This window comes from Dermacentor variabilis, chromosome 6, assembly GCF_050947875.1.
Source record: "Dermacentor variabilis isolate Ectoservices chromosome 6, ASM5094787v1, whole genome shotgun sequence".
Classification (NCBI taxonomy): domain Eukaryota; kingdom Metazoa; phylum Arthropoda; class Arachnida; order Ixodida; family Ixodidae; genus Dermacentor; species Dermacentor variabilis.
Window position 1 is genome coordinate 87,114,270 of NC_134573.1, and position 25,416 is coordinate 87,139,685.

General features: G+C 45.9%; 1 pseudogene; it reads right to left on the reverse strand.

Annotated features, from left to right (window-relative positions):
* Positions 1 to 18,861: 18,861 nt before the first annotated feature.
* LOC142586204 (uncharacterized) lies at positions 18,862 to 22,072 on the reverse strand (annotated as a pseudogene).
* Between the last annotated feature and the right edge of the window lie 3,344 nt (positions 22,073 to 25,416).

Consider the following 25,416-nt stretch of genomic DNA (forward strand, 5'->3'; position numbering starts at 1 on the left):
ATATCCTGTTCGGGCTTCCTGAACATCCTGAAGATAGCAACAGTACACTGCTAAGAAGTATTGCTGCGTGTTTCACTCTATAGCTTCAGATCAGTTGGCCAAAGATTGAAAATGCCACTGAATTGAAGACTCCAGCAGGAACATACACTGCCAATCATTCATAAGTTGGTCGACATTCGCAATAAGTTTGAATTATTGAGGAATAGTCACAAGCTTAACAACTCTGACATGCACCTTGGTGTACTATCCGTTCGCAGGAAACTGTGAGATGCCGGTGCCTCCCTGCGAAAACAATGGCTACGCTGTCCACATAAGGTTTGATCATGTTTTCATCGACAACATACGCTATGACTAGGATCAAAAACTAACGCTCTTACAATGGCTTCATCTCGCTCTTATACTTCCCCCAAGTCCACTTCGGATGGCACACACTGAAGACAGAAAATGTGGCATGATCACCTTAAAATTCTGAATGTGAATGCCTGAAGCCTTGTTAATAAGCTTGCGTGTCGTGGTTGCTTAGTGGCTATGGCCTTGGGCTGCTGAGCACAAGGTCGCGGGATCGAATCCCGGCCACGGCGGCCGCATTTTGATAGGGGCCAAATGCTAAAACACACCTGTACTTAGATTTAGGTGCAGGGTAAAGAACCCCAGGTAGTGGAAATTTCCGAAGTCCCCCAATGCGGCGTGCCTCATAATCAGAGGGGTTTTTGCCCGTACAACCCCATAATTAAATTTTTGTTAAATAAGTTTCCTCATGTTGTCTCCTTGACTGCTTTTATAGGCCTCATATTATCGGCGTTGTCGAGGCGTGGTTACACCGTGACATTTTCGATGCTGAATTTACGGCATCTGCCTTTAGCGTTGTGCGCTGCGACAGAACACACAAAAGGCAGGTGCAGCTCTAGTCTTGGGGTCCGATTTTAGCTTTTCAATTGCCTGTGCTCCTAATGAAGTAGAATCTGTGTGGTGCAAATTGTCTCTTCGAAACTGCTCGGCAATTATCGGTGTAGTTCATCGCCCTCCCGGGTCCGATGTTGAGCGACATGTACTCTTTAGATGCATTTCTTCATTAACTAAGCCTGTCATGGTTCCAACTTAGTTCTGCTGGCCAATTTGAATGCGCCATGCATTTCGCGGCAATCCTGGTCTATTACTGGCGGTGGTTCTTCAATCGGTCAAGAACTAATAAATATTGCCCTTTCATTTCCCCTAGAACACATTCTAACCTAGAATACGAGAGGCCACTCTATTCTAGGCCTTGTATTTCTTAGCGGAAATCTTGTTGAATATAGATATACGTGTGGCGTTGTGTATAGAATTGCTGACCACAAAATGGTCCTAGTACTTATTAATGTCCCTGTTCCTAACGCTAGCCTTGTTCTTTGCAATTTGTATTACTTCACACAAGCTGATGACCAGTCTATCAGTTTGACGTAGTAGTTCTGCGGAAACCCGCAAGGTGGAGAGAAGTAATGTATAAAGGAAAAATTGTAGCAATTGTAGTCCTGGTCCGGGTTCCAGTCCCGGACCAGGACGAATTTTTCTTCAACTATGAGGCCTATATTTCGAGGAACCCGTATGGGATTCCTTTGTAGCAATTGCTACGAACGGGTGGATGTCTGATATTTCCTTTATACCAGTCTATCAGTAATTTTCTTGTTGTTTCTTTCGCGGATTTCAAGTAACGCAGTATCTACGACGATGTAAATAGTTTGTTTGAGTTTTTCAATGCCACCGTACGTACATGCATCAGCCGATTTGTTCCACTCAAAACCAAGAAAAGAAACGTTGACCTGCGGCCGATGACAAGATAGATCCTTTAACCTTCTCGCCGCCTTGCTAGACTTAGGCGACAAAGACTCTCTGGTGGCACTCTTGTAACAACGTTATTTCAGACTGTTAAGGATGAACTTCGGCTACAAACTAAAGCAGCGAGACATTTGTTCTACGCCATCACTTAAGATAGTTTGCTAAAATCCTATTCCAAAAAATTTGGGGTGTGTTTTCGCATGGTAAAACATCTCAATCCATAAAACAACCAATGTTTCCATTAATGATCCTCATGCTATTTCAGCTGCTTTCCACTCCTATTTTCAGTCTGCCTTATCTACAAACAACTTTGATATCCTTCCTTTCAGTTAAGAATCACAGCTTGCTATTATTAACTTAATACCTAATAATTTTAATAACACTTAATAATTATTACCTTAAGTGAAGTAATAATACGTCAGGTGTCTGAAACTTAGTTTTAAAATTAGATTCTGAAAAGATTGCGGTTCTCGTAACATTCATAATTCCTTCCTCATACGGTATGATCTCTGTTCCAGCAGGTTTCCTACAGTGATAATAAATAAATCTTTGCAAACAAGTAGCGTTCCATCAGCATGGAAAATTGCGAAAATTATTTGTTTGTACAAGTCTGGGCGTAAACAAGACCTATTCAACTACAGGCCGATTTCCTTAACCTCTAGTCGCAGTAAACTTTTAGGACGTGTCCTCTACAAACATATTGTCAAGTTTCTTGAGGCCAACACTATTTTATGTCTTCCAGCGTGGATTTCACAGTGGTCTCAGCACCATTCCGCAAACATCTGAATTTGCTCATGACATCTACCACACATTTGTCCTAGGCCTTCAGATCAATGCCAGATTCGTTGACTTTTCGAAAGCCTTTGATACAGTTGTACATTCCAAGCTGTTGCATAAACTAACTAATATTTTAAATAATCCTAACCTAGATCTCTAGTTTTCTCTCTAGCCAACATTATTCGGCGTAGAAGTCGTGACACCTAGTGTACCAGCAGAAGCGGACGTGCGACGAATTGGCAGGTTTTAACGCAAGGATATTTATTGGAGCCAATAGACAAGTAATAAATGTGAAAACATTCAAAAGGAACTTAAACCAGACGAATAGATCCCTACAGTTAAAAATAACATAGAAAATGCTCACTGAACATCTTAGGCTTCATGGAATTTAGAAGTGCAATATGGATTGTAATGGAAATTATGATCAGCGTGCTGGGCTTTTTTTTTACTTTAATGAAATTACAAAAAGCGTCAAAAACATCCTTGCGTTTGAAACGTAGATATGAAGCTACGAAATAGAGCAGGACCAAAACAGGTATACTTGGACCACAATTACGAAACGGAGCTTGAAATTATAAATTTTTTTTTCATTTGTACGGTGAGCTAGTTGCTACAATAAAATTACTCATGGATACATTTAATTTATCCGTTAACATGGCATAGCTTAGAGATGTACAGACCAGATCTGTGTAATTAACAAATCACAAACTGCTGGCCTGTATTAGAGCTGACCTTTCAAAGCACTATCAATATGCTTCCCTAAAGGGCTCTTCCTCAAATCTAGTTCGCATGTGTTCTGGTGTTCTCAGGGGTCAGTGCTGGGGCCTCTGCTATTTCTTATTTTTATAAATGACATCGTCACCGACATTGCTGTTAATATTAAACTATGTGCGGAAGATTGCTTGATTTATGAAACGGTTAGTTCAATTGAGGATCAAGTCATGTTAGATGTGAACCTCAAAAAAATCATATTTGTACGAAGTAGCAGATGACTATTAATTTCGAAAAAAGAACCATCTTTATGCGAATAACTTGCAAGAACAAGCCACTCTTGCTTCATTACGGTGCAAATGGCTGTACCCTCTCAGAGGTAAGAGAATATAGATATCTAGGCTTATGCATCCCAAATAATCTTTCCTGGACAAAGCACATAGACGTGATTACAGTTAAAGCACTACGTAAATTGTTTTTCCCTAGACGTTCTTTAAAGTTATCCTGTACGTTCAGTTGCATACCAGTCTATCATATCTCCTGTGCTTGAGTATGCCGTACCCATTTGGTACCTGTACACAAAGACAAACATCGGCAAGCTAAAAAGGATACAAAAGAAAGGTAGTGCGTTGCATTTATATTTCTTACTGGCGTACGTCAGTTACTGAACTCATCAAGCGAAGTGGATTACCTTGAGTTGTCAACATAAATTGAATTTATTGAATTAAGTTCTTCTACCAGCTAGAAAAAGGAATTATAACATAGATACATCACATATTATCACTTACTCCAAAGGCTATGCTACAAGACGACATTCTTTTAAATCACATCTTTAATTCCACGTAATAACTGCTTGAAGTACTAATGTATTCCCAGAACTATTGTGGAATGGAATAGCCTTACCGATGATGTTACAACCCAGGATTTATTGTTTTCATTTGGGAAATATTTACAATAATTGTTTGACCAGCGTTACTTATGCTAGCGTGCGCCTTTCTTCTTATGCTATTTAGGGTTTGTTAGGCGTGCAGTGTTATCTTGTCTTGTTCTGCATCTTCAGTTTTATTTGGGGTTTGCTGTTTTGTCCCTAAATTATTTGTGTTACTCATCAATTTTCTGCTTTTGACATTTAAAAAATTCTTATATTCATTCACTATTCTACATGTAGCTTTTATTTTATCGTGTTTGCGCATTTTTATAGAAATGCTTTTTATGTATCGCATTTGCTATGACCTCTATTAGAGATCGCAGTATCCATAAATATATAATAAATAAATAAATAAATAAGTAAATAAATAAATAAATAAATAAATAAATAAATGTTTACTGGGAGCACGCGGCAAGCTAACATACCGCATTCCTAACTCTAATTTTCGTGAAGGACATCGTTGATTTCTCCAAGAAACCCGAGATGTTTGAAGTCTGTCAGTAATGGTACTGATATTTTGACGTCGCAATCTATGTGTAAACAACTGACGATATGTTATCTGTATTATTTAAAGCAATGCTGCGGGAGTAGAAATTATAGGTCCAATAAGAGATGACAGCGCTAAGCAATCAGCCATTTGAATAGATATGTGAGAGCTTTGAGAAAAGTTTAAAAAAATTGGAAGAAAAAGCTTCTTTATCTCAGTTTTTCCTCAGGGCATAAAAAAAGTTAAAACATTGAAGGGTTCGAACTTACTAACATAACTGGAGTCATAGATATTATCAGTAACCGAGCCAAAATCAGGTTTTCGCGACATGGCACATCGACATGTATCGCCACTTCTCTGAACTGTTCCACTTGTTTAAGTAGCATACGAGGTCGTAGTTTCCAAGCGGGTCCTCGACATCATGCCCGCGTAGACCAGCGAAGACTCGTGCGTCGCGCTGGTGCCTGTTGATGGGCACGACGGTTGGCGAAGGGTGCAGTGGAGCGGCGACGTCGGACTAGTCTGGATTCGCTGGAGCGAGCATGGCCGGTGGGGATATGCGGCGACCTCTAGTGTGCACATGCGTGAGGTCTTGGGGGACGAAAATCACCTCCACCTCTTATAAGGAACCGCTTTAGTCCAGTTGATCTCGTGCTTCTACACGAAGGTCAAGCTGTGCAGCTGATGTTTATGAACACAGGTGAAGCAGATTTACGGTGGATGGTTATACGTAGAGATGATGAAGATGAAATTCAGGCATGTGTAGCGCACCCGATAGTATCTATGATGAATTGAGAACACTGTCACTTTGTGAGTGTAAAAAACCCATTGAAGTACGATTTAATCTCCTTTGTCCAACACTTTCCATGGTGGTGGTGTGGGGTAATTCCATAGTTTGTTGCTGAGAGAGGCGATCTCTACGTGTGTAACTTATCACGGGAGGCGTGATCTGACAATTACCAGATGAAAAATGACAAGGAGGAGGACAGTACTTGAAGCTCGCTCTGACACAATGAGCCAGAACAGAAATGTATTTAGTAATTGCGAGCTGCCTTGCCCAGTCGGTCCATGTTCGTCTGAGTCGGTAGGCAGAAAGTAATTCATCGTTTTTAAGGAAATACTGACAGAAAAGCGATGTTGTATGTTTTTTATAGCTTTCGCACAATTAATTTAGCTCTAAGCCTGAATTTCTCGAAGAAGCAGCGAGTAAATAATTAAGTTATACTTTAATGCGAACGGATTAGCACTAAATGAGGTTAGCAGATTTATCAGCTCATAAACTGCTGCAAACATTCGCCTAATATCTAAGTTAACAAGCACGGTGTCACACGCGCACAGCTAAGCAAGAACACATCTTACTCCATGACCACCGACACCCGCTATCCGAACGCTCGCATGACGAATGGCCGGCCCAGCTGTGAGGGAATTGCCCTTCCTGCTGCATCTCGCTTCAACAAGAACTCGGCGTGAGGAAACAGGTCACACACAGTTATTAGCTTTCGCACTTCAGCTAGTCTTCGAGGACACCGCAGGTAACATTCAAGATAGGATGCATGGGGCCGCGGCCAGCCACGTCAAGCGCAGTCGCTTCCGCAGTAGATGCAGCGTCACGCGTGGCCCTGCATGCTGTACCCGCGTGGTGTACGCCTCCCAGCTGCCTCCTTACGTGCGCGAAAAGTAGGCGCCCGCTCCCCGGGCTCGCTCCATTGCGTGCGCAAAAAGGCTGTGAAGCAAGCCTTCCCGGCTTATGCTCGTATGGTTTACCTCGCACATACAGCATACGGCGAGTAGCCGCGTTTTTATCCCACTTGTACTTTGTACGGAACACCAAGCCGCCGAAGACAACGCCGACGGCAGTTTGTCTGTGGTGCCCATGTACTTTCTAAGGTGATAATAACTACGCGGTCGTGCGGTATAGCTGCCGCCAAGGCACTCTGGGAAGGCGAGAGACGACGCTGAGGGAAAGACCGCGTGCTCCCAGGCAACTCATTTGCGGGGTTAAGCATCAAGTGAGGGTCGACGGGACTGCAACTTGCTCATTCGCTCGTTCCTTCGACCACGCTATTCTCTTACCATGAGAATTATTGCCCGCGATAACAGCATAATCTTTTCCATGCCTGCGCTCCTCCAGGAACTTCATCTTTACACTCGCCCACGCTGCTAATTTCCGGCGCGGCTTGCAACGTGGCGCGCCCCAACTTGGCGTGGGCCGTCACAAGTGCAGGGGGTGAGGTTATTTTTGGGACTCGCCGCCAGCTCAACGGAACTCACTTCGATTCACTCAAAATTATATTTTTGCTAAGGGCTCACTCGGTATAGGACTCACCAAGAGTGTACTCAGCCTGCCTCATTTGGAAACGAATTCGTCAAATTTCTACCCCGTTTCGCTCATTCAGACACACCAAAATTTTACTCAGCCGGGCTTACTCGGACTCGCTCCCCAGAACGTGACTTCGGTAGGCTTGTTGTGCTTGCGCTTTCTTACTCGCTTTTGGTGTCTCGTGAAGTGAACGCGTGAAATGATGAAGTAACTTCATACGACACTAGTATACAGGGTGATTATTTTTGGGGTTTATGGAATTTTAAGAAATCGCGTGTTGAAGTTATCAAAATCTCAGTCCTTCAGCTAGATTATTCTGACGCAGGCATTAGTTGCACCAGACATCGATACACCTAATCAGCTAGTTAATGAAAACTCAAGGATTAACTTGCTCAATAATTACTTGGGGACAAATATTGCAATTTACCAAGTATAGCCGGTGAGCTTGCAAAGCGTATCCAATTAGAATAAATTTCCGGACTGACACGAGTTTGGAGATATGCGCCATCAAGCTCGCCGAAAGAATCCCGTGTTCTTCCTCTTACTTTTTAACAATACGCGATTTTATAGACTGTAGCACAAAACAATGGAACGGTCATGTATTTCGCCCGACATTTTGGGAAATTAATCTATCCGAACTGGTGTCCTCCTGAAAACCATGTTTCAATAGATTTGTCCTGCAAAATCACCGGCTACCATTAGTAAATTGCACTATCTGCCATAAGATAAATATTTACTAAGTTTAATAATGAATTCTCAATATATTTGAATATGTGTTTTGACTTTTCGTGCTAGTACGGCCCACTTCTTCGAATGTTTCAGCTCAAGGACGTGAATTCTGCTGTGAGCCTTAGGCGATTCTTCAAGAACCCGTAGAAGTTATGCGTATGTGATGTGTGGTGCTCGACATGGTGCGGTGATCGGGACGGTCAGGAGCAGACGACATTGAGTGCACGCGCGCCGAGGTGGAAGAAGGAAAACAACGACGCCGAAGAGCGTCCACCACGAGAACGCGCGCCGCATGAAAGACAACAAAAAGAAGAAAAGCAACCAATTAGAAAACACCACGGGGAGTCAGGCAGCCAATCCGAGAATGCCTAATCGGCCAGACAAAAGAAAAAGCGTGGTGCGCTGGCAGAAGAGAGGACACGCAAGGAGACGCAGAAGAGACGCAGGGGAGACGCCAGGAGAGTCCCATGAAGCGACGGCAGGAGGAGGTCAACCCCCGGAGGGGGCGTTGAAGACGGGGCATCGGGTTCCGGACTCGAGCCCACCAGGACTTCACCCGACCGGGGCCTCTTGCCAGCGTATTCCTGTGCGTCGCCCGTCTACCCGAGCGTGCCGTCAGCTCCTCAACGCCGGTGACCTTCTGCGCCAGTGGGCAGGACGAGAACAGTCGGGCTACGAGCCCGAGTTCTACGCCAGCTGCCCGGCCAGAACGCCGCCCCGTCTGCCGTGCTGCCTGCTGCCCGAGGCTGGCGTTCGAGCTTCTGCGCCCATGGGCGAGACGAGAACAGTCGGGCTACGGGCCCGAGCTCTACCCCAGCTGCCCGGCCAGAACGCCGCCGCCGTCTACTCGCGCCACCAAGCCGCCTGCTTTTGCTCACCTCGCCAGAGCAGGCGCACTCCGGTCGCCCGGTCAGTCAGCTTACGCCGCGACCTATGGTGAGACCGGCGCCCCTCCTTTCGCCAGCTTGTCGCCGCGTCGCCGCGTCGGGACTGTTACGCGTCCCCGCCCTCGTGGCAAGCCCGGACTCGCGCACCCGTTAACCTCATGCAAGCCCTATGTGTGTTCTTTGCCGCAATGTCTTCTTGAGATGTTTGTTTTAGGCATGCTTTCCATTTCCTTCTATTTGCTTTATGCCTCTTTTTAGTTTGATTAAAAGTCTTTCTGTGTGTGTTCAGACCAACGGCTTTGTCCTCAATTGGGTTCTCGGAGGCTCCGCCTAAGGGAACCAACCGAACCATTGAGTACACGAACCTTGTCCCCATATTAGGGTCATCACAAATTGGCGTCCGCGACAGGACAAAGCCGTTCGTTTGGATCTTCTTTCTAAAGGCTAGGAACTATGGCTGCTAGCACGCGAGATCTGTTAGCCTTAGCCGAGCGCATGGGGCTGGAAGCTGCGGAGTTGAGGGCATGGTTGAACGAGCAGGAAGCGCGGGCGCGAGAAGAGCGCGTAGCGGAGCGAGAAGAGCGGGCAGCGGAGCGCGAGGCTAAAAAGCCGGAGCTTGTATTAGAGGAGAAAAATGTACAGTTACGACTTAAAGTTGCGGAAGCTGAGGGCAATCGTGGCGAGACGAGCCAACGGCAGCTAGAATTGGAGGAGCGAGCGCTTCAGTTGCGCCTCCAAATGGCGGCAACGGACGCTGCAAGGACAGCTGACGGAGGGCCAGAAGGGAGTGCCCCATTCAGCGTGAATCCTCACAGTTTGATGCCGGGATTCAACGAAAGCCGGGACGACTTGGATGCCTATTTAAAAAGGTTCGAAAGTGTCGCCACCGGACAAGAATGGCCTAGAGACAAATGGGCCACGGCTCTAAGTCTATACTTGAGCGGAGAAGCTCTGAAAGTCTTTAGACGTCTGTCCCCGGAAGACTCCCTCGACTACGATAAAGCCAAGTTGGCTTTGGATCGCAAGGAGCGTTTTGTTCCAGCGTTTTCGGTTTACGGTGGAAGGCTATCGGGAGAAGTTCCGACAGAGCAAACCCCAAGATCGCGAAACTGGAAAGCAGTACGCAACTAGGCTACTGAGTTTCTTTGATCGGTGGGTGGAAATGTCCAAAACCGAAAAGGAATATTTGGCACTTCGCAACCTGGTGGTGAAGGAACAGTTTCTGAAAAACTGTCATCATCGGTTAGGGCTCTTCCTGCGCGAGAAGAGCTACCGCCAGCTAGATGACGTGGCCGAAGCTGCCAATAATTTCCCAGAGGCTCAGAGACAGCCCAATTTGTTAGTGTTCCGGCAGAAATCGGAAGGCAGTAACCCTACGGAGAAAACCGCAAGCTCATCTGAGAGAGTTCCAATGTGATGCTTCGTATGTGGAAAGCTGGGTCATGAGGCATCGGACTGCCGATCTAAGCTGAGGCAACCGTACTGCGGATATGGCCGTAAGCCCGGGCATGATGTAAAAGCCTGCACCAAGAAAAATGGTCCACCAAAGAAGACGTCTTGCCTGTTGTCGCCAGAAGAGCGCCTGGAAGATTCAAACGCAGTAGTCGTTGAACAAGACATAGCTAACACGGTGAAGACCCCCACAAGGACTGTAGCACGCAAGATGTCAGTGCTAAAGGGTGTCATCTTCGGACAGACCGCGTCAGTCTTGCGAGATACGGGAAGCAACGCGCTGGTCATGCGTCGTTCCCTCGTACCAGACAAGGCTCTGACAGGTACCACCGCTAAGCTTTTCCTGGCGGATGGCAGCAGCATTGAAGTTCCCGAGGCCAAGGTTGAAATTAATTCACCCTATTTTTCTGGTACAGCGATTGTAAAGTGTATGACAGCTCCTCTATACGATGTTATTATCGGAAATGTACTAGGCTCACGAGAACCTCATGATCCAGATAAAACCTGGACAGAAAGACTGAAGAAGCCCATCGAAGATGGTATAGCAAGTGGGAAAAGAACCAAGGGACAAGACCATTCCCCGGATGCTTTGCCGGCCGGCATCAAGAGAAGAGACAAACAGCCGAAAACATCCTCGATCAATATCAGCGCCTTAAAAATAACCAGGAAGGATCTTACCATGGCCCAGAACGAAGATAAGACCTTAGAATCTTGCAGGAACAAAGTGGGTCAAGTGTTCCAAGGCAAAGGATTAGCATCCCACTCATTCGAAGCATTAAGGGGAGTGCTGTATCGTCGTTGCCGGCTTCCCTCAGGCAAAACGACCCGACAAGTGGTAGTGCCCCAAAAATTGCGTGGCCAAGTGCTCACTTTGGTGCACGAAAGTCTGATGGCAGGGCACCAAGGAATCAAGAGAACGATCGATCGTGTTCTAGAATCCTTCTACTGGCCAGGAGTCCAAGAAGCAGTGAGAAGGTACGTACGCTCTTGTGACACTTGCCAGCGAGCGTATCCTAAGAGCAAGGTGGGCAAGGCACCTCTTGGTCGCATGCCTTTAATAGATACTCCATTTGAAAGAGTGGCGGTGGACATAATTGCACCCTTAAAGCCTACGTCGAATAAGGGTAACCGACACATACTGACCCTGGTGGACTTCGCTACTCGATATTCAGATGCGATAGATTTGCCGTCTAACGATTCGGCTACGGTGGCCGAAGGACTGATAGAAATGTTTTCTCGCATTGGATTTCCACGTTAGATACTGTGCGATCAGGCCTCCTGTTTCACATCGGACCTAATGAGAGAGGTAAATGACTTGCTGGCTATCAAACATCTAAGCTCGACGCCGTACCATCCCATGCGTAATGGTCTGGTGGAGCAATTTATTGGCACGTTGAAACAAATGCTACGCAAGATGTGCCAAGAAGAACCAAAGTCATGGGACCGACTACTAGCAGCCCTCTTGTTTGCGTATCGTGAAGTGCCTCAAGCCAGCATGGGGTTTTCTCCTTTCGAGTTCATCTACGGTCGACACGTCCGAGGCCCACTTAGTCTACTTAAGGAACTATGGACAGGAGACCACCTAGGCGAAGAAATCAAGACCACATATGGGTATGTCTTAGATCTCCGACGTCGTCTGGAAAAGGCACTACGGTTGGCACAAGAGAACTTGTCGCAATCTAAAAAGACCCAGAAAAATTACTACGACCGAGGAAGTAAGATAGGCCAGCTAAAAGTTGGTGACCGTGCCCTTATCCTGCTTCCAACAACGGCAAAAAAACTGTTGATGCACTGGAAGGGGCCTTTCTTGGTCACAGGAAAAAAAGCAACATTGATTACTGGTTGGACTTGGGACATACTACAAAACTGTTCCATATTAACATGCTGAAGCGCTATGAAGAGCGTGAAGCGGAAAGTTTCCCACAATCAGCATCATTCATCGTGGTGGAAGAGGAGACGGACACCCCTATACCTACCTTCACAACAAATAGGGGCTCGGGTGTAGAAGCAACTGAACGTGGTGATGACCTTCAAGAAAGCCAACGTGCGGAACTTCGTAGGGCGGACTACATGAGTAGAATACAGGGAGGGCTGCAACCCTACGCCTCTTGATGTTACCGTTACTATAACAAGCTTGTGTGATGGCAATGCCATGCTATTAGTCTTTGAGGCTAGTGTTTTTTCCTGTTCACTTGCTGTTTACTTGTTGTGCTTTCTTTGAATTAGTGTTTTCCTTTAATGTCTTTTATCTGCGTGCTCAGTGAACTGTGCGTTGGAACCATACAGCGCAATCTCGAGGACAGATCATGACTGTAGTGTTGTGAACTATGTCGCGCACTGAGCGGCAGTTTTTCTTCAGAAAAACTTGTTAAAAAGGGGGCTTATGTGATGTGTGGTGCGCGACATGGTGCGGTGATCGGGACGGTCAGGAGCAGACGACACTGAGTGCACGCGCGCCGAGGTGGAAGAAGGGAAAGAACGACGCCGAAGAGCGTCCAGCACGAGCACGCGCGGCGCATGAAAGACAACAAAAAGAAGAAAAACAACCAATTAGAAAAGACCACGGGGAGTCAGGCAGCCAATCCGAGAATGCCTAATCGGCCAGACAGAAGAAAAAGCGTGGTGCGCTGGCAGAAGAGAGGACACGCAAGGAGACGCAGAGGAGACGCAGGGGAGACGCCAGGAGAGTCCCAGGAAGCGACGGCAGGAGGAGGTCAACCACCGGAGCGGGCGTTGAAGACGGGCCGTCGGGTTCCGGACCCGAGCCCACCAGGACTTCACCCGACCGGGGCCTCCTGCCAGCGTGTTCCTGTGCGTCGCCCGTCTACCCGAGCGTGCCGTCAGCTCCTCAACGCCGGTGAGCTTCTGCGCCAGTGGGCAGGACGAGAACAGTCGGGCTACGGGCCCGAGTTCTACGCCAGCTGCCCGGCCAGAACGCCGCCCCGTCTGCCGTGCCGCCTGCTGCCCGAGGCCGGCGTTCGAGCTTCTGCGCCCGTGGGCGAGACGAGAACAGTTGGGCTACGGGCCCGAGCTCTACCCCAGCTGGCCGGCCGGAACGCCGCCGCCGTCTACTCGCGTCACCCAGCCGCCTGCTTTTCCTCGCCTAGCCAGAGCGGGCGCACTCCGGTCGCTCGGTCGCCCGGTCGGTCAGCTTACGCCACGACCTATGGTGAGACCGGCGCCACTCCTTTCGCCATTGTGTCGCCGCGTCGCCGCGTCGAGACTGTTACGCGTCCCCGCCCTCGTGGCAAGCCCGGACTCGCGCACCCGTTAACCTCATGCAAGCCCTATGTGTGTTCTTTGCCGCAATGTCTTCTTGAGTGTTCGTTTTAGGCATGCTTTCCATCTCCTTCTATTTGCTTTATGCCTCTTTTTAGTTTGATTAAAAGTCTGTGTGTGTGTTGAAACCAACGGCTTTGTCCTCAATTGGGTTCTCGGAGGCTCCGCCTAACAGAACCAACCGAACCATTGAGTACACGAACCTTGTCCCCATATTAGGGTCATCACAGCGTGATTACACGGTATAGCCAACGTGCAGATGAATTACTAAAAAGAAAACGACTCTGAAGAGAAAAGTACACAGAAGAGCTAAACACATAAGAAAGATCCTTCTTTTCTGTGCACAACAATACCTTGCAGGAAAAAAATAAGACGTGAGATCTTGGCAGTGCTGAATATATTTCGCTTGAAGACGCCCTGAGATACTTTAACGGACCATAGAATGGCGTCAATCCTAAGTAGGTCATCCCACAATTGTCATGCCGTCAAAAATTTCAAATCCTTCAAATATTGCTGGAGTTATCGCTCCCCTATCCTGCATTGTCTTTTTGGTCACGGCTAGCACGCTTAAACCTACACTGTGGAGACGCCACGAGCGCCAAGCCTCAGCCAAAAGTTGGGCGCCACGGCCGCGAAAGAGCTCATAGCGGCACCCCGTGGTGGCCGCGTAAACTACGCCACGAAGTCCGCCGCTTCTCTCCCAGAGGTCACGCGCACCAGGAGCAACTACTGCGGAGTGCTAACATGAAATAATTTTTCCGTCTTTGGGAGATCAAAGACATACATATTTCCCATTTTCCAGCTCAAAATTAACAATTGCCTATTACGGTGGGTGTTCTCGCGGTCATGAAATTTGTCAGTAGCATTGGTCTGCCAGACGCTTCTGATGAGGAGATTGCTTATGCGAGAGCAGGCGACTGTTCACTACATTTTACAAGAGAGTGTATGCCTGCTGTATGCACTGCAATAATATTTGATTCACACATTTAAGGAACCTCGTTAACAGATAGCACCCAGAAGGTGCTCACATGCAACGTAACTGCAAGCCAGACACGCAACCTGCTCAACACTATTTCGCGTCGGTATCTGTTTTCCTCGGTGCAGGGGTTCCTCAATATAGGCGGGAGCGGGTGAGACCTTAATTGAAGGTGTTTCTGCCGAATCCATCATGATATTGCCGGGGAGAGTCATGCGCGGTCGCGACGGGGTGCTTATTGTGACGGATGGTCTTGTCGCAAGATGTTGAATGGCATTAGCAAGCGCCGAAAAACCGCTTTCTCTAGGAGTGACGTGGACTGCCCACGCTGAGTCCACATTTAAGGCGGTTTCGGCAACAGGAAGCATTGACATCAGACCACCGTATAGGGTGGTGATGTCTGTTGGAAACTCTGTCAGCCGCAGACTAGCAGCCTGGTCTACCTGAACTCTCAGCAAAGAAGTGCCGTATAGGATGTATTACTAGTAGGAGGGGCATGGACATATGTGTTAACCGCACCGGCGTAATTGACGTCATATGCAAGGCGGTGGCACGACGTACTACCTTGATACATGACATACATACCTTTAAACTACTAGTCCTCGACCTCGTATTGGCACATCAGCTGTGCCATGTGGAACATCAAGCTTTAGATAAAATATTCTCGATTTCCTTTCTAAGTGCATGCCGAAACAGCAGCATGGTGAACACCGCACACAGAAATCATTTTTGCAGAATCTTTGCACCACAGAGAAATGCACAAACTGATACGTCTTGTAGTAAGGAATGCTAATATAAATATCAGCACAAAATATATTTATTTGATATGCAGTTCATGTTGGCCATTAGTCACCTAGTAAAGATTCAGCTTTATTCTTTTGAATCTAGTGCACTTAATTTTTACCGATTTTGCATTCGCTGCAGCTCTCCACTGACGCCTATCGCATAAGGATTCTCCACCTATCGTAAACTGCTGAGGCTAAATGTAGGGTAATACATATTGTAATTAGCATGCCTGCAAATGTATTTGTTTGTTTAGAGATACGCACATTTGTTTATACGAGAAGAAAGAGGTGTAACCGCGGGGCCCGATTTTTAATAATCAAATGATGAGTAGCCAACAAACAAAGACACCAAGGAAAAGAGAGAAAATTAGATGTACCTATTAATTTACCTAAATAAATGATAAAGTAAACGCAATGAATGGGGATGAAAGAACAACTTGCCGCAGGTGGGGCACGATCCCTGGTCTTCACATTATGCGAAGTACAACTAATTTCGCCTATGTTTTCCTTCGTGTCTTTGTTGGCTTCTAATAATATGATTAATAAAAATCGGGCCCCTCGGTCAAACCCCTTTCTTCTCATTCTTACATTGCGAGGGTCTCGAATCCGGCAACATTGATGCCTTCAGGTAGCATGTGCCGGGTTTATTGACCAGTTGCCCTCACCCAGAAAGATCACGTACTTGTGACGCCTGCGGCAGAAAGGGTGTTCCACATCCGCCACGAAAGTTTGTGAGGGGTGGCGCTGGCTAACACTCCTCAGATTAGTTCAAGCAGTGACAAATAAATAGCCAAGAATGTGGACAAGGAAACCGTGCCGCGGTAGCTCAACTGGTTAGTGCACCGCACGCGTAATGCGAAGACGTGGGATCGTTGCCCACCTGCGCAAGTTGTTTTTTCATTTTCTTTCATACTCATTATTTTATCATTTCTTTCATTCAACTAGTAAGTACACTAATTTCCCCTGCGTTTTTATTGGTGTCTTGGCTTCTCATGATATGGTTTATGTATGTTATGATTCATCCTGAACCAAACGAGTACCTAAAATGAACAAAACTTTGATGCAGCATAACACCCGTGTTCACGCTCCCGTACTCTTTTATAAATATATATCAGCGCGGATTCTACTTTTTAATATTCCGCGTACATCAGTAATGAGACTGAACACATCTGCGAAGAATATCCGTCTCTGAGAAGGCGGGTCATCCCCAAGCATTTTTCACTATTATATAGTAATGATTACTAGAATCAGTGGCCCTTCGATTGAGCTACACTAAGATGCGAAAGAGACCAAGTGTATTGCACTAAAAACCCCAGAAATAATCTTCAAGCACTGTTAGTGACATAGTCAAGAGTCATTAAATGATTCGTGCGAGACCCGTGGCAGAAGCTCCACTTGCTCTTTGCAAGTTGCTTGATGATATTGCATTGTGGATATGATTTTCGACACCTTCATAGTACTAGGCATCTACGAATTTATCTCCTTCATAAGGAAGCTCGTACAGCACTGTTGAGAGCTTTTCAATATCGCATGGGTGAATAATAAAGTTACATCGGTGTGCTGCGTATTATCGCGCGAATGCTAATTCTCTTCGCAGGGAGATTAGGCGACTTTGGGGTGTATAGCTTACCTGCTGCCAGTCACTGTATGTATGATCCACAGGCGGGAATGCACGGCTTATTTTTCTCCCTTTGTCCATTATAGCACTCTCTTGATGGTTTATTTTTTAACAAGTGTATGTACGAAATCACGCGAAATTCACGCTGCGTATGCCAAATAATATTACAAAATGTTAAACAATATTGCAGTACCTTCTTATGTGCTCCTATCGCAATTTCTCATTATATCCACAAGACATCTGCTTCTCCAATTTGTTGGAGGCTTGCACCTTATTTGCCGTACCGTGCGTATAGATGCTACGCGTGGATGAAAATTAGTGAATTTGAAATAAAATTTGAAAGGTATGTTCTATCGTAATTTTTTGCCTTTCGTTAACCATCATACCTTTGTACCTCTTGCCTTTATAAAAGATCAATCGTTATGAACTCAGTATTTAGCCACAAAATAAAACAGATACATCTATGTTGTTAAGGTAAGGATAATTACATGACTAGAATGTACACGAAGTACATGACCGGGGTAGATGGAAAAGTATGGGAGAGGCCTTTGCGCTGCAGTGGGCGTAACCAGGCTGCTGCTGCTGCTACTGCTGATAATGACGATGTAATGAAAAATTACCTCCCAGATCTCCTTTATATTTATTAGCTCTTGCACAATCCATCATTCCATCTTCATTCACACTTCTACTGCGTGTTTTTCCATCTCCAAAATTATTTTGCACTATTTCTAAACTATAGGAGGAAAGCTTTGAAATTTACTGCCTCATTATACGTCCTCTAAAATTTTCCCTAAAGTGGTCAATCCACCACGTTCTTTGACTTTAACGTAGGCACAAATCTTACATAATCGTGTCCTATTGTTACCACGTTAAAATTCGCTGCTGAATAAAGTGCTTTTTCCTTTAGTACTGATAACCGGGTGTCTTCCAGTGGCACATGGTTTTCAGATATTTAGCAAGTTGATATAAATAAGAAAGATGGAGGCATTGTTAACCTGAACAGAACCAGGAATATATACTTCTACGGTGGAAACAAAGACTAGGAATATGAACAGTCTAATTCCTTTGCCAATAAATGTATCTTAGCTGTTGGAAATTTTTGATAAAACGAAAGCAGAAATATATTAAGGGAGAAACTGAAGCTACTATCACTATAGAGGCTGTCTATGCAAAAGATAGCTTATGTATATAAAAAAGTAAAAAAAATCCCGAAAATTTTCTGCAGCAGTACATTTTAACAAAAAAAATATGCATGCCTTACTTGAGAAGAATTCCTCGTGCAATGATTGAGTTAGGGCTAACTATGAGATTCAAGGTTAAAAAATATGTACTTCATGCCTTCTTGACCGCAATAACAATAGAGTGATCACATTGGTATAGTTCCACTGACAATATTCAAATGCGTTATTAAGAAATTTCGTAGGCTGAATATACAGTTCCTGATGTTTTAGCTATGTACGAATTGGCGAAATTTTTTGATGCAATATTGGGGTGCTATATCGTAAAGCTATTCGAAACTTTTCTATTCCAAGTCTGCAATCGCCCTTCAGCGACTGAACAAAAACTTTCTAGACCGCTCCTACTTCATCTGTCCGTCACGCGACGTCCCAAAAGCTGCGATAGCTGCTTACCTGATATGACGTGTACACACTGATATGCATGATTTCACCGAGCAAAAGAAAAACACTTATTTAACATTCCATGCTTTTCGCCATTAGCTCTCGGCTACTGGTCAAAACTTCTGAGGCTGCACCCACTTCACCTGCCTGTCACGCGACATCACAGCACCGCGTAAACTCTCTGTGATGTTCGCGGATTCAAGAAATCAAGAAGCGATAAGGCTGCATAGTACTTTATTGGGCGGCAGCTAGAATGCTGAGGGAGTGCACTCATAGAGGTGCTCGCTTTTTGTAGAGCCCCTGCTGACGTCACTTGGCGCATCACCTACCACGCCGGTAACAGAATTGCGGTGGCTCGTATCGCTTCTTCCACCGCAATTTGGAGAGTCAAGATGACTGCTATAGGTCAGGTGGCTTGCTAACTCGTTGATGGTACCACTTCGTAGGGCTGTTTCCACTGACCATGGGTGCTGATCTAGTTTCAGAGACAGCGGCAGATGTTGGTGGACCAACTGCAAGGACTGGATAACGCATTTCGGCCTCCTCCTCCACCGCAAATGGAGACGTCGTCGTCGCAGCAGAGGCTCGTAGCAATTGGTCCTTGGGTCACCTCCGTGTACAGGCTCCACTGGGTGTCTGCACCTTGACCTCTTACGACACTGGGCCCGTGCGCTGCAAGATGGTTGCGTTGAGCCATCTGGGTCCGCTCCTGAAACTGCGCACCCAAACTTCTCCGTTCACTCGAAACACAGTATGGTCGCTACTTCGCCGTAACATTTGCTGGAACTGACTTGTGCTGACGATATGCGACAATGCCAGCTTCAGTGCATCCAAGCGAATGCGCAGTTGACGGCCAAGAAAAAGGTACGATGGTTTTTTGAGTGTCGTCGCATGCGGCTTGTTTTGATACACCATCAAGAATTTAGACAACGTTCCTTCACGGCTTTCTGCTGCAGGGCCTTGCGTAGAGCGTTCTTTAAAGTCTGCACGAACTTTTCAGCCAATCCGTTGCTGCTCGGGTGATAAATAGAAGCGAAAACTTGCCAGACTGCGTGCTCTTTCATAAACGCTTTGAGCTCGGACGATGTGAACAGTGCGCCGTTACCGCTTACAATTGTCTCCGGCGCACCGTTCTGTGCGCAGAATTCACGTAAATTTGCTATGGTTGTTTGACGTACACCACTGGCCATTTTGAATGCGCGTCTACGACAACTAAACGCATAAAATTAGGGAATGGGCCTGCAAAGTCAGTATGTACACGTGACCATGGTTGCGTAGCCCACGACAACGGGCACAGTTGTGCCTTTTGCGGCATGTTGCGCTGCTGCAGGCATGGCATACAGTGTCTCACTTGATTCTCAAGATATTTTTCCACGCATGGCCACCATACGTAGCTTCTGGCAAGTTCGTTGCTTCAGACGATACCTGTGTGTCTCTGGTGTATCTCCTCCAGGACTGGCTATTGCAGCTTTGGCGGCACAACCACTCGCATTCCATGCATCAGGCACCCTTCGTGGATAGTCAGTTCACTGCGTCTGTCAAAGTAGAGTTTCAACTCTCTCACCACATGCGAAGGACACCCTTTCCTGGTGAAGTCCAACGCAATGATGAGAACAGGTTCACGAACTGTGTAACGCGCGATCTCCTTGATTGTCACAGGAAGGGATGCTGAGCGAAGCGTAAGAAATGTCTCACTCGTGCTGTCCTCTTGCTCACTTATCTCTGACGGCAGACGCGAAAAACAGTTCGCATCCGCGTTGTCGGTTGACTTTCGATAGACAAGGTCGTACGTGTAATCTGGAAGAGTTACAGCCCACTGTTGAAGTCTAGCGGCCGCTATGGCCGGAAGGCCACTCTTCGGCCAAAGAATTGTTTGTAGCGGCTTATGGTCTGAGATTAACGTAAATTGTCAACCATAAATATTGGAACTTCTTGATGCAAATGATTAAGGCAAGCATCTCCTTTTCTAGCTAGCTATAGTTTTCTTCTGCATTTGATAGTGTTCTAGAAGCGTAAGCAATTGTCTTACCGTGCCGTCTTTCCTAACGTAGCCGAGACCGTATGCAGACGCATCCCACGGCAGCTGCGGCGCTAGCACCGGGTCGTAGTGCGCGAGAACTTCGGCGGATGACAGCACTGTTCTGATGGCTTGAAATACGTCCTCGTATTTTCGGTTCCAGGACCCGGAGACGTCCTTCTGTAACAATCTGTAGAAAGGTTTAGCAAGCGATGCCAATTGCGGCGTAAACTTGCCATAGTAGTTAATGAGCCCAAGTAGCGAGCACAGTTGTGCTACGTTAGTGGGCGCTGGGGCTTTCAGAAGAGCTTGAACTTTTTCGTTTGTTGGTGTGACGCCCGTCTTACTGATAACATGCCCAAAATACTCAAGACTTTCCTTAAAAAAACTCGCATGTTTCGCTCTTAACCAGGACGCCTTCTCACGCCAGAGTTCGAAGCACTGCTTCAAAATTCATGAGGGGCTCCTCGGTAGTAGCTCCTGTTACAAGAATGCCATTTCGATAACTGATCACTCCTGGCAGTCCTTTCAAGGTGTTATCTATATAGCGCTGGAACAATGCCGGTGCTGAGGCGAATCCAAAGGGCAATCTGTTAAAAGCGAACACCTCTTAATGCGTATTCAACGTGAGCAGCTTTTTAGAGACTGCCGACATTTCCACTTGTTGGTATGCCCTATTTAGATCCAGCTTCGAAAAGTACCACCCTCCCGCAAACGCTACTAGTATCTCATCCAGCCTAGGTGGATGGTACTGTTCTGTGTCTAGAACAGGGTTCAACGATGTCTTATAATCTCAGCACACACACATTGTCCCGTCCTTTTTAACCACAGGTACAATCAATGTGGGAAACTCGCAAGTGGAAACTTCCCCAATGACGTCCATTTCCTCTAGCTTTCGTAGCTCTTCCTCCAGTGTTGAACGTAACGCGTACGGCGCGTTTCAAGCTTCGAGGAACTTTGGGGAACTTTTCCTTAAGAAACAAGGTAGGTTGCTCACCTTCTATCTTGCCAAGGGTGTCGTCAAAAATGGTGCTGTACTTGTCGAGGAGTGCTCTCAGTCGCGTGCCGGGGTCCTCTTGGCTCGCGTCGGGGTGCGAATCGTTGTGCAGTTTGTGTAAACCGCATATTTCATCCCAGTCCAAGCGAAACGTTTCGAACCACTCGCATCCTAGTAGAGCTGGTCCGCCGTAGTCAACGACGTACAACAGAAGCTCACCGACTTGGTCCTTGTATCGTACGGCCGCATTGAAGACGCCGCAGGGTTCGATAACTTCTCCTGCGCACGTTTTCAGTCACAGTGCTGTAGGTTCCAGCTTCAAAGGCGGTCTAAACTTCTTGAACTGTTGCCGTGACATCACAGACACTGTAGCACCTTGTCTAACTCCATGCGCAAGGGTACACCATGAATTTCGTCTTCGACGGTGAATGGACGCCGGGTTCTTTGAGACAGCATCTGGACCTTGCCAGTGTCTACGCTTTGAACAGTGCGTACCCACTTCCCGGAGCTTGCCGGCTTCGCTTTCATGCCACGACATGCACTCTGAATGTGACCGTCCTTGCCGCCGTTCGTGCACTTTTCGGGGATATGCAGACAGCGCGGGAAAAAAAGCTTCTCAGAGCCACAGCGATAGTACTCGAACGATCGCTTCCTTTTTGTTTCGCCTTCAGTGCCCATTTTGTGCAATTCGTCGGCATCTTCTTTCGGTTCTTTCCTCAACGTTTTTCTTGGCTTCTTCCAGAGCCAGTGCGCGCTCAACGGCCATTTGGATAGTCAGCGTTTTATCTTCTGCAAATAAGTATCGCCGATTCTCGGCACGGAATAAACCGCACACAAACCTGTCTCGAAGCGATTCGTCCAGAAAGGTGCGGAATTCACAGGTATAGGCAAGTTTTCTGAGCTCGGCTACACACTGTGCGATACCTTCATGTTGCAGCTGACCTCTTCTGGGAAATTTTGCTCGCTGTCCGATCACAGAGACTCTCGGAGTGAAGTGATTGCGAAGCAGTTGTGCTGGTTAGTTTAACGCCTTTTGCGACGCCTTATCTGGTGCGGCCAGATACCTGAAGAGGCTGAACGACTTCGGCCCAATAATGCTTAGCAAAGCATGCACCTTGAGGTCTTCGGAAACTTTGTTCACCGCCAGAAAAGGAAACCAGGCGTTCTTCGTAAAATAGACAGTCACTCACAGTATCGTCGAAGGCTTCTACTTGCCCAATATGGCCGGAGGTTGCCATCTCGGAAGTGCCGCCTTGTGTCGTAGGTGCGGATGCGTCCAGCAGTCCTCCGAGCGTCACCTCGGCGCTTGGTTGCCCAGCTTCAGTGCTGCTTTCCGGTATATTGCCTTGCTTCAGTCATCTTCGTCGGCAGTTGTGATGTTGGCGAATTCAAGGTAGCAAGAAGCGATAAGAAGGCTGCGTAGTACTTTATTGGGCGGCCGCTAGAATGCTGTCTGGGTGAACTCATGCAGGTGCTCGCTTTTTATAGAGCCCCTGCTGACGTCACTTGGCACGTCACCTTTCACTCACCACGTCAAAGTGAAGTGTACGCGTTAAAGATGCATTAATATGCCGAACAAAACGGAATCTTCTTCTAAACAGCCGCAGGCTGCCCCATTCCGAAAGGAATAAAAGAGGGCTGCCGCGGATCACTCAGGCACTGGCTACCTGCAGCTGCCGGAGAGCATGAGTTTATTTACGTATAATAAAGCTTTATGTGTCGCCGCGTAACGTTTTCGAGCACTTTCGGCACGTTTGCGATCTCTCAGTGCATGAACTTGAACAAGAGATATAAATGGAAATTTGCGTCCCATTTAATCAGGATTTGCAGAAGCATTGCTAGCGTCTGCTGCGAAGGTAGCACATGTAAAATGATTTCAAAACCCTCCGCTTGTCTATGCTATGCCAAAGTGAAAGCAAAGCGAAATATAAAGAGGAGAACAAAGAACTAAATATGATGAGAAATGCATTTTTTTCAAATCACCTTTAATTCCTCTTTCTCATATTTCTTTCCCAGGATGTGTATCCAGGATGGTAGGGACGTCTATGCTACCAGTGTGCGCAAAAAAAAAGGTCACGAATGCGTACTCGTGTAAATTATGTCCATGTGTGCAATTGCTTTAAGGGCAAGCCAGAATTACTGGAAGGTACTATTGATCATTGCACGTTTTCCGTTCCCGACTGGCATTTTTATTATTGTACTAGTGATGCTTCTACTATTACTTTATTACCTGAAATCGTCTTCTTTCCTGCACTTTATCAAACGATTGCAGTTGATTTCATAGGACTGTCACATATTCCCCACCGGAAACGTCCATTCAGGAGGATGTTCTATTATTTTTGCTTATTTTTATGGACACAGTAACTCAACCCACCGGCAGCAAGTCTCGCATGCAGTTTAAAGAGGATCTGGGGGTTCCAAAAATTCTTTCCAACGGCTTCTTCGAACAGTGTTTGAGATTGTAGTTTCGACAGACCTACTGGTGTGTTTAGCACTTTATGTAAGTCGTTTTAAGTCCACATTTTTTTTTACGGAAGCATTCACTTGTACCTCGGTTCCAATAACAGTGTACATTCAGAGTACGCAAAATTATTTTTCAATGTTTTCTACGGAAAAAAAAATATTGGTTATACTCTCCTAATTAATTAGGAACTTCTGTAGTCGAGAAAGCACGCTTTAAGAGCGACATGAATCCTACTAGAGTTGAAATCACGTGTAAAATGTCTTGCCAGGCGAAGTTCTGTTTTATAGCTCATGTATTGACAAAAACTGTACACTATGGTAGATGACAATGAAGAAAGAAACATCGTCTGTTTGATCGAATGACGAAACTAATTGTGGAGATTTGGTCCAAGTTCGGTAACACCATATGCATTTTGATACAGAGGTTTAGACCTAGCCTAACCTGCGACACCCGTTCTATTAGACAATAAACATGGCTTAAAACGGCTGTCCTTCAAAAAGAATTCAATGAACAAATATGTTTTGAGAGACGAGTGAAACAAGGTGGAATTGGAATAGGAAAATAAGATACGAAAGTCTGCTATATTTTACCATTTAACTTCAATAATGTAGTTATGAAATGCACGTGGTGCGCCTCAATGTCGAATAATATTTTCATATTTTATGTTGAGGAGATCCACGTCACGGTAGCGGTGCAATCTCTCCGGCATAAAAGTTTCAATTCAAGTATGTTTTCAGTTATCCATACTAATACATGGCTAGAAATATGAAATTGCTATCAAACTTTACCGTAAAGTGGTTTAAAAAAACGTGTAAGATTACTGTGCACCTGTTGGAATCATCTGCTTGCGCCATGCATTTTTCTGCAGCGCAAGGCAGTATGAAGCGACTGTTTGGAATGGACCTGCGGGTGATGGCTGCTATTTTAATAGGTAGCGATTGTTTATTGCGTTGAAGAGACTACTAAACTACTCACTACAAGTATAAAAAAATTCATCCGCTACATCAAAGGAGCAGCAATATCTTCCTATAATGTTTTTCACTTACGGAATACGGTAACATTTTTGTAGCTGCTGTCGGCTCTCCATTCAATTGTATTTCTACGGCTTGTGAAAGAAGAGGTAGTTAAACGTTCTCAGTTTTTGATTATTGCGGCCAAAACCAAACAGAAACTCAACAGAAAATCTTTGTCTTTTTTTTAAGTGAACAATGACATCTATGTGACTCCTAAGACACTACTCGTAAATAACCTAGTTATTCACGGCGGCTGCACAGAAATTCACCGCTGGAATATTTACAGAGGGAACGTTCTTTCAATTGGATTTGATATCTATGCAAAACGAATGCGTAGAGCCGTTGCAGAATAAAAAGAAGCATCCTGTATTTGACGGTTTTGTATTATGCACTACGTGTAATAAACAATACTTAGGAGAAGATTCAAAACTCAGAGGAAAAATTAATTTGTCCACTACAATTGTACCATTGTCCATTTTCATCCTTATTGTGCTATATCATCACCGCAGTGGAAACGTACAAGCAAACCCAATCCACCACATTTC